We start from the raw sequence: 10,412 nt of genomic DNA on the forward strand, positions 1-10,412 counted from the left end.
TATGCACTCTGTCAAGCTACCACTCCCTGGGGAATATTTTACACACTGGTACAAGGCGACTTGCTACTTACTACATTTAATGTGGTTTGTCTTTTCAAAGATGAGAATATTAAGTGTTATAGCCCCTGCCATAGAACCAGTTTGCCCTATGAATGTGCATTTGTTGCCCTAATGGGTCTCTTCCTGTTCTAATTAATATGACAACATAGTATTGTCATCAACCAATATTTATGGGGCAGCCCTCTAAGGCTTGGGGTCTGTGCTGGGGGCTTTAATTAAAAGGCCCTATCTTATCCTAGGGATCAATGAAACAGAGATGCTCACACAGCTGTCCAAGGAGCTGGCTGCAGCCTCAATGGCTATGGCAAAACAAAGGGCCTGCCTAAACAGACTGCTATCCAGCCATTAGAGCACTAGACCAGTGAATATTCACTGAAATGGAATGATACGCAGGATATACTGGGGGGTGGGGGGTTAGATCGAAAAAAGTAACCCGAGTAACATTACTGACAAAATGATCCCGTTTTCAGGGGGAAGCAATCGCGGTAGATGTGGTGTGTGTACATGAAGCGTATATTTACATTTTCTAAGCCTATAATACTATCCACCGAACTGTTAACAATAACAACCCTTGCGGAGTGGGACTCGAGCAGGGGACAAGGAGACACTTATACTTTATTTCAGACACTTGTCTATCACTGGAACTTTCTACAAAGAATATATTACTACTGTAAATAAAAAAAATAAGAGAATTTTAAAAGACGGTGTTCATTCAATAGTCATTGTATTGCCTGCCTCCTCCCTGCTGGGCACCGTGCTTTTTAACCACAGAAACAAACAGCACAGAAACCAAAGGAATTAAATAGAATCGGAAAACTTAGTCTTCACAAAGAAATAAAAACTCTTCAAGTTAGCTGTTTTGCTTTGTTTTAAGATGACTCCTATCAACAACATTAACTGACAAATCTAAGAGCAGAGATATCCTGGCATTTCTCTAAAACAGGGCCCACTGTGGGGGCCCCCTGAACATTCAGGATGGGGCAACTGTCACAGAGTAAGGATTAAAAGGCTGCAACAGTGACGCCTCCATGCACCCAGGGGTCACTGTTATTTCTAGTTCCTCAAGGGAAACAAACTGCCAAGAGATCTCTAGGGCTTGGTGAACGGTTCAGAGAGGAAGAGGACCCTAACAGTGGGCAAGTGGAAGAGAAATCTGGAGAAAAAATAATAATGATGCAATTCTCTTAAAGGATTGAGGACTTCAAGCGGTCAGTGACATACCGGGTTTAGAATCCACGACACCCTGTATTCTGAAAACACTGTCCTGTTGAAGCCATAAAAACCATCAGATTTCTAAAAGGCAAAAAGCCTGATCACAACCTTGAGTATGCCCTCCTACTCAATCACACACAGGTATCTAGTTGGATGCACACAAGCAAGCCCTACTGGGGACAGAAGAGACCCCCAAAGCATCTGAAGGCACCAAGCCATCAACCTAGGAAGAGCAGTGGAAACACAAGGCCCTCTCAACTTTTTTGTTTTGTTTGTTTGTTTGGAAAGGGGTAAGTAAAAGACGCACATGATTGAAATCCATAAAATAATGAGTGGTGTAAAGTGAGTATGGAAGAATCTCATTATATACAAGTTTAACTTAGGAGCTTATTCTAGAACCTGACCCTCTGGGAAGATTCAGCTATCCTGGACATCCTGAGACCAGTGACCAAGGGCACAAGAGGGGTGGCATTTTCTGTTATGGCTCTACTGATGAGCCAACTTGGAAAGGCAAAAAGCAAGCAGCCATGGTCTTCTCTATAACATTTTGGAGAACCGCTGCACGTGGAATCAAGCCAGTTTTAGATTCAAAACAAGCATTTCTTGAGCATGTACTATGTAATGGATACTATGCATGGTGCTTTCACACTAATCACCTCCTTGAGTCCTCAAAACTCAGCAAAGCTTTAATGTGTATTAGAGGCGATGATTAGAGATGGCGATGTTGAGTTAAAATAGGGTGAATCCCTGCACCCAAGCAAGAGCCTTTTCGAACACCCAATTCCCATTTACCACCTGAGATTTCAATGCAGAACACTGGGATTACTCAAAGTTCAGGTTATCTTAAATGCAGAACACTGGGATTACTCAAATATCTGTGTATACATTCCCTTTCAGTCCTTCCTTTGGTCCAGTCAGTGTTCTCAATTTTGAGTGAGTATGAGAATTACTGTACAGGGTCATTTTCAAGGACGCTTGTCTTTTGGTGGGGTGGGGGGGGGGCGCGGAGAAGAACTGCCTGGCATACAGCCTTGTCCCAGTCTTGGGAAGCAGTATACTCCTCCTACCACAAAAGATAGGAGAACCAGACCCTCCCTCTCCCCAGCACCCTGGCAGCCTTCTCAGCCAGTCAGAGACCTCCACCCAGGGTCTTGAACCTAAAACAAACAGGGAAATACAAGAGAAAGTTAGAATCCAGGTGCAGTGGTAGCAATGGTGGTATCTACAGAAACAGCAGTGTCCTGGCCAGACTATTACAGCCAAAACAGAGTTGCTCTCCTGCCAACTCATTAGACTAGCATAACATCCACATGAAAACCTGATAGAGACGGTACAATGAAGGAAAAATACATCCCAATCTCTCTCATTCACATCGATGTAAAAGTCCTAAATAGAATATTAACATGCTAAATCTAGCAATATATGAAAAGAATAAGTCATATAACTAGTTGAATTTTTACCAGGAATTCAAGGTTGGTTTAACATTAGAAAATCAGTGAAAGTATTTTACCCCATTCACAGACTAAAAAAGAAAAAAAATTTTTTTTCATAGATACAGAAGAAGCACTTGATAAAATTTATTGTCCCTGGTGCCTGGCTGGCCCGCTCTGTGGAGCATGTGACTCTTGATCTCAGTCAGGGTTGTGAGTTCCAGTCCCACATTGCATGTAGAGATTACTTTAAAAAAATAAAATCTTGGGTGTCTGGGTGGTTCAGTCGTTAAGCATCTGCCTTCGGCTCAGGTCATGATCCCAGGGTCCTGGGATAGAGTCCCGAGTCGGGCTCCCTGCTCAGCAGGAAGCCTGCTTCTCCCTCACCCTCTCCCCCTGCTTGTGTTCCCTCTCTCGCTGTTTCTCTCTCTCTCTCTCTGTCAAAATAAATAAATAAAATCTTTAAAAATAAATAAATAAAATAAAATCTTAAAAAAAAATTATTGTCCCTTCTTGGTGAAAAAAAAAAGTTGTAGTAAACCAGAAATAGAGGGAAACTTCCCAAAACTAAAGGATACATACTCTCTCCAAGCATTATACTTAATGGTGAAATGATGAAAGTTTTCTCTTTAAGATCACAAATAAGAAAATAATGTCTCCTATCACCCTTCTATTCAACATTTTAATAGAAGGTCTAGCCAGTGCAATAAGGCAAAGAAACAAATAAACAGGGTAAGGAACAGAAAGGAAGACATGTAACTGTCATTATTTGTTATTGATGGTATTATCATTTACTTAAAAAAAATGTAAAAGAGGGACACCTGGGTGGCTCAGTCGTTAAGCGTCTGCCTTCGGCTCGGGTCATGATCCCAGGGTCCTGGGATTGAGCCCCGCATCGGGCTCCCTGCTCAGCAGGAGCCTGCGTCTCCCTCTCTCACTCCCTTGCTTGTGTTCCTTCTCTCTCTGTGTCTCTCTCTATCAAATAAATAAATAAAATCTTTAAAAAAAAACTAAAAGAATCCTTAGGGGCGCTGGATGGCTCAGTCAGTTAAGTGGTCGACTCTTGGTTTTCGCTTAAGTCATGATCTCAAGGTCCTAGGATCATGCCCTGTGTCAGGCTCTGAGATCAGTGGGGAGTCTGCTTGTGGATTCTCTCTTTCTCTCCCTCTGCCCCTCTCCCTGCTCATGCTCTCTCTCTCGCTAAAAATCAAACAATCAATCAATCAATCTTCTTTTAGAAAAAAGAAACCTTAGATAAATTATTATGATTTATAAGGGAATTTGACAGGGTTCCTTGATTTTAAAAAAATCAATATATAAAAAATAATTGTATTTCTGTATACAGAGAATAAAAAAGTTTTAATGATACAATTTTCAATAGCATCAAAAACAGCAAGTACTTAGAAACATATCTAGCAGAAGATATTGAAGTCCTAGAGAAAGTTACATAACTATGAAAGAAATTAAAGAAGACTTAAGTAAATGGAGAGATATATCATGCTCATATATTGGAAGACCCAATACTGCAAAAATGTCAATTCTCCCCTAAAATAATCAATAGATTCAAGGCAGTACAAAAGCAAAATCTCAACAAATATTTTTTTATAAATTGAAAGATGATTCTAAAATTTATATAAGAAAGCAAAGGGCCAACATCAGCCAAGAAACTCTTGAGAAGAACAAGTTAGGGGTTGTCCTGCCAGATATTAAAAGCAGAAAATAAAACTTATCATGAAACTGTCAATGCAGGTCCTTATTGGCTTAAGGAGAAACAGACCAATGGAACAGAATATAAAATCAGGAAACAAATCCATGCATATATGGACACTTGATTTACTTGATTTATTGTAAACGTAGCTGCCAAGCGATGAATAAGGATAATAAATGTAGGTGGGACAATCTGGTATCCATACGAAAAAAAATTAATTGAAGCTCTACCTCACAATCATACTCAAAAATCAACTCTAGGCAGATTATAGGCCTAAGTGCAAAATAATCTCTTTGTGGGAAAAATTATAAAATAAGACAAAATATTTATTAACCATAAAGGAAAATGCCGATAACACTGACAGCATTAAAAACTTCTGTTTATCACAACATACTATTAAGCAAAAAGGGAAGCCACAGAACAGAAAGAAATCTGGAACACGTAAAACCAACAAAGGGTTCATAGCCAGAATACGTAAAGAAGTCTCAGAAATCAGTTTGATAAACTCAAACAATCCAATGGCTTTTAAAGGACAAAGGACTCAAATAGACACTTTCCAAAGAGGAAATCCAAATGCTAATAAACATATGAAAAGGTAATTAACCACTTTTGTAATCAAGAAATTCAAATTAAAGCCAAAACGAGCAACCCCTACATACCTACTACATAGGTCAAGACTGCTGAGTTTTGTTTTATTGTGAAGGAGGGGGCCCTGGGTTCCAGACAACGGGCCACCCTCACCCCTCACTGTCAGTTCTGACAGGACTCGTCTCCACATGACTTACAAGAGTTATCATTTTAGACATAAGAAATTCATCCTTGGGGCGCCTGGGTGGCTCAGTCGTTAAGCGTCTGCCTTCGGCTCAGGTCATGATCCCAGGGTGCTGGGATCGAGCCCCGCATCAGGGCTCCCTGCTCCACGGGGAGCCTGCTTCTCCCTCTGCCTCTGCCGCTCCCCCTGCTTGTGCTCGCTCTCTGTCATATAAATAAATAAAATCTTAAAAAAAAGAAAGAAAGAAAGAAACTCATCCTTATTATGAATGATCCTCCAGGCTGTTTTCTGTAGGAATTCTATTTAAGCTGATTTCCCACTCAAGTCACAAAGTCTCAGGATTAAAAGTACCATGCATAAAAGTCTCTCTTTTTCCCCCCTAATTCTTCTTTGAAGCAGCTCCACCCCATCACTCTGGCCCCTCAAACCTCTCCCTCCCTCCCAGTCTTGGGCTTTGTTTGGGCTACTGCAAAACTGCCTCTTTCCAACCTTGATTACAAAGGTCACTTGCTACAAGTACTAAGCCACTTAGTGCTGTGATCCAACATATGCAGCATCTTTAGCCCATTTTCCATCAGAGCCTCCGCCCAGGTGCTGCTGACCCTGTTTTCTTTTTCTTTTTTTAAGATTTTATTTACTTATTTGACAGAAAGGGAGAGAGCACAAGCGGGGGGCAGCAGAGGGAGAGGGAGAAGCAGGCTTGCCACTGAGCAGGGAACCCGACATGGGGCTTGATCCCGGGACTCTGGGATCATGACCTGAGCTGAAGGCAGATGCTCAACCAACTGAGCCACCCAGGCGCCCCGACCTTTTCTTTTCTCTAGCACTTGCTCCAGGGACCGAGGTAGATGTGTGGCCTCCAGGGAACAGGACGCAGCCTGGCCTCCCCTCCTCACACCAGTGGCTTTCTTTTTCTTCCTACTCTGGGCACTTGAGTTTCAGATAAAGTACCCCATCTCCCACGGCCAAGAAGAGGTCAAATTAAAAATGGTGCTCTCTTTAGCAACTACAAAAAGTTCTCATTTTCTCATCGAGTAAAGTTCCCTAATGGCTGGTATATGAGCCCAATTTCTAACCGGTCCTGAATTGGACCATTTCCCTCTTAGTGACTCGGGCCCCCCGTGGGGTGGATTGCCACGGGAGCCGCAGGTGCCAGGAGGAGCCAGCGGGAGTCATCATTTCTCCCCTCTAGGCTTCTTGCCTTTGGTGTTTTAATTCATTCCAAGTCCTAAACCTTACAAGAGAACTGAGGAATCACAAGGGTCCTTAGACTGCCCCTATTTGAATCATATGCAGCAGCCCATATTTATTTAAGGAAAACCAGTTCCTCTTTTCCAAGCTGGCCCAGAGAAGAAAAAGGGTAAAACTGGAGGGGGGGGGCTCATGCTGTATGAATGACCTAAAAAATCACTGTCCATGAGGCTCTTAAACCAGAGCCTCTGTGCTTATGGCTTTTAAAAGACCCTAGAAATTTACTCCACCCACGCAACAGCCTTTGTACTGAGAGGCGTTCTGTCCCTGGACCAGGAAGTCCCCCACACGAGGTTTCTGGGCTCCCCACTCGGTGCGTGCATGCCGTATCTGGCTGTGCCTTTCCCTACCCAGTCTAAAGCCATGAGACACACGACCCAAGGGCCTCTCTTCTCTCTGCAATAGCCCAAAGGCAACCAAGAAGCATCTGGAACGCATGAGAAGGTCACTTGCTACAAGTACTAAGCCACTTAGTGCTGTGATCCAACATATGCAGCATCTTTAGCCCATTTTAAAAACCGGACTTGATTAAAGGTATTAAGGCAGCTGTATGTAACCTTGCACTCTGGGCTCTTAAGTCCAAGACCAGTGACTCTTGGCGGCAGCCAATGCTGTCACCACTGGCCCGGCGTCTGCTGACGTCTGCCCCGGCCCCTGGGTCAACACCACCCTTCTTCGATCCTTCCATAATATCTGATGCCCACTGTGCACGGGCAGGGTCTGAAGTGGATGCCCTGAGGGGGCGTCAGTCAAGAAGAGCTTTACCCTGTCCCTGTGTTCTAGAAGTTTCTCTACCACTGCTAAAGAAGGGAGTCGCTTCCCTACAGTGGTCCCTCTCTCCCCACAGCCAGCCCCGAGAGCCCTCAGAGTCCTGGAGACGTCTGAAGTGACAGACTGGGCGTGATCCACTTGTGTGTCACTTCTAAATGGAAACAACTGGTATCACGTGTTGAAGACCTATGGGCAGCAAGCACCTGTTATGTGCTCCCTGCAAGTGGTTTCCTCTCTACCTCAGGTGAAAAATGAGAAACCCAAGGCTCAGAGGAGTCCAGTCCCTCTGCGTGTCCTTCTGTGGGGGTGTGGGTGTTCTCGGAGGTCACCCACTCTGCCCAGCAGAGTCCCCTGGTGGCCACAGCACAAGTCTAAATCTTGAAGGGAGACAGAGGGGCCATCTGAGTTTCTCCAGCACAACCCGGCTCAGCAGCCTCTGACCTGACTCTGATCTGCTTGGCAACCTTCTATGGCTCCCTATCGCCCATGCCGCATAGCATCCGTGCCCCTCCGTCTGGCACTTCCTGAGCGCTGCTGCTGACTCCTGGCACCTCAAGGAGCTGCATAAGCCTCCGCAGGCCGTGCTCCTTCTCGTCTCCATGCCTGGGCTTGCCACTCCTTCCACCAGACTCTTCCTTCCCACCTTCTCTTGACTACCACTCAGGCAACCCCTCCTCCAGGAAGTCCTCTCAGATCCCCCCTCAGCCACTCACCTCCCACACCCCACCAAAGTCCTTCTTTGCTGTCTAGCAGCAGCCTGGCTGTGTGTGTCCCACCCAGCAGCTCTAGAGTTTGGGGACAGCATGTGGCCACACCTGTGACCCCAGCGCGGCCCTCAGGTGTTAGAGGCCGGGCCGAGCCTGCCCAGGGATTGCCGGCCTTCCTAGCCTGGAGAGGTGGCTGGCCCAAAAAAGGCCACAGACGTCAGCTCCACTGAGGCCCCCGGTGTCCGCCCCGGCGCTGCAGACAAAGGCCACACGCGCAAAAGGATGGTTACCTCCCCTGGAGCCAGGAACAAAGGAGCAGCACGTGGGCCTCCGCCTCGGCAGAGATGGCCACTCCGAGCCCAGCTACCCCCACCAAGCTGGTTGCCATGGCACGTTTTAATTAAGTGTAAGGATTTTGTGTCTTGATAACAGAAAACATGTCTCCCTTTTGTTTGTCTCCAGTCCCTCTGGGAACAGAGATAGGGGATGGAGCTCAGAGCCCGTTCTTAGGGGAGGGGTCGAGGAGGGGAGGTCCCGGGGGACGGAGCCCTGGGGCCACGAGCTGTCCCTCTGACATGCCCTTGCACCGTCGCCCCGGGACCAGTCCCCCCATCGAGAGGCACCTGCTCCAAGTCGTCACCATGATGGGCTAAAGGGGATGGCACAGTGTTGGGCAGGCTGATCTCCTCTCACTCGAGTAGCAGCCTCCGTCAGGGATCAAGGCAAGCCCACAGTAGGGCACAGCAACAGAACAGGAAAATCCGAAATTGAAAGCCACTTGTGCCAACAGCCAGCATGTGGCGGGTGGTGCAGGCGCGGGCCTGCCCGCCTGTGGGTGCTTCTGTGACGCCTTGTGCCTGCCCCGAGCCCCTTAGGTGCTTTCAGCCTGAGGCCAACAGGCCTTTATACTAAAGCCCCTGCGTGAAGGACCCTCCCCTCATTTGCATTTTCCTCTGCCGGGAGCAGAGGGCGGTGAGCAGACTGGCTGGTCCATGCCACAGATGTGGGATCTCTGGTCAGGGAGGTTAGGGAGCCTGGGAAGTGAGTCAGGATTTGAATCCAGGTTTGTCTGACTCCGAAGATCCTGGTATTGCCTCTCCCGTAAGCTGCCTATTCAACATTCTGTGGATGCCTCCTGTGTTCAGAGCACTCACTCAGACATATATTGATGCCCACCATGCACTGAGCCCTTTGGAAGTTATGGGGACAAATGCATGAGGACACCAGTCCCAGGCTCATGGCCTAGGCCAGTGCTATCTGATGAAATAAAATGCCAACCATACATACGTAATTTTAAATTTTCTAGTAGCCCAATTAACAAATGAAAAGAAACAGGTGAAATTAATTTTGATAAAAAATGTCTTTAGCACACTATCCAAAATATCATTTCGACATTTAATGAGACCATTTACATTCTCTTTTTCATATTAAGTCTTAGAACACCGGAGTGTATTGGACACTTAGAGTACATCTTCCTTCCGACATCCCATTCTGGCATGCCCCAAGCCTGAGCTTCGAGCCACCCCAGCACGTCCCACAATCCCGCTTCTCCGAGCTCTTTCCCACACAGGATCTACTTCTACCCTCCCAGTAAGGCAGCTGGGCAGACGCAGTTGCTCTCTGAGGCCACGCGGAGCTGCTAGCCATCAAGATGGCCCCAGTGCTCCTTACCTCTGGCTATTTGCATCCTTATGTGGTCCCGTCTGTACGGAAGACAGCTGCCTGTGAAACCAGCAGTGCGTCTTGAAATGTCAGAGTGTGGCCTCTGAGGCTAGTCCTGAAAGTCATTGCTTTCACCCTGCTCTCTCTTGGATCGCTTACTCTCGGGGAAGCGGGCCGCCATGTTGTGAAGACACTCAGGCGCCCCATGGAGAGGTCCATGTGGTAAGGAGCTGAGGCCTCCTGCCAACAGTGGGCACTAACTTGCCAGACAGGCAAGTGAGTCACCTTGGAGGCAAATCCTCCAGCCCCAGTTCAGCCTTGAGACAACTGGACAACCCACCAACAGCTTGACTGCAGCCTCCTTAGGGACCCTGAGCCCAAACCATCCAACTAAGCCACTCCTAGATTCCTGATCCACAGGCTGTTTGAAATCATGGTTTTATGTTTGAAGCCACTAAGTTTTGGGGTGGTTTGTTATTTGGCAATAGATCATTAATACACCAGGACCAATGAGGACACCTACCCAAGCTGACATTCCTCAGAAATCATGAGACTGAGCTAACCCAACTCAGTACTGGAGAATCCCAGCTCTGATCTGGGCCCCCACGACCCCAGATGGGTGGCCATCATGCACCATATGAGCCTTCCCCAACTCCTCTGTCTCTAGCTGACACTCCTTCTTCAGACACTTGGTACCACATTGCTTGGGGACACCTTCATCCTCTCCATCACCCCCAAGGAATCATGATTTGGCCCATCTTCAGCCACAGATCAGACCAGGTGGAGTAGCAGAGGCTGATGCCGAGCAGGCAGATGCGGTGCATCTCAGCACCTAGGCC

Source organism: Halichoerus grypus, chromosome 7, assembly GCF_964656455.1.
Source record: "Halichoerus grypus chromosome 7, mHalGry1.hap1.1, whole genome shotgun sequence".
Lineage (NCBI taxonomy): Eukaryota > Metazoa > Chordata > Mammalia > Carnivora > Phocidae > Halichoerus > Halichoerus grypus.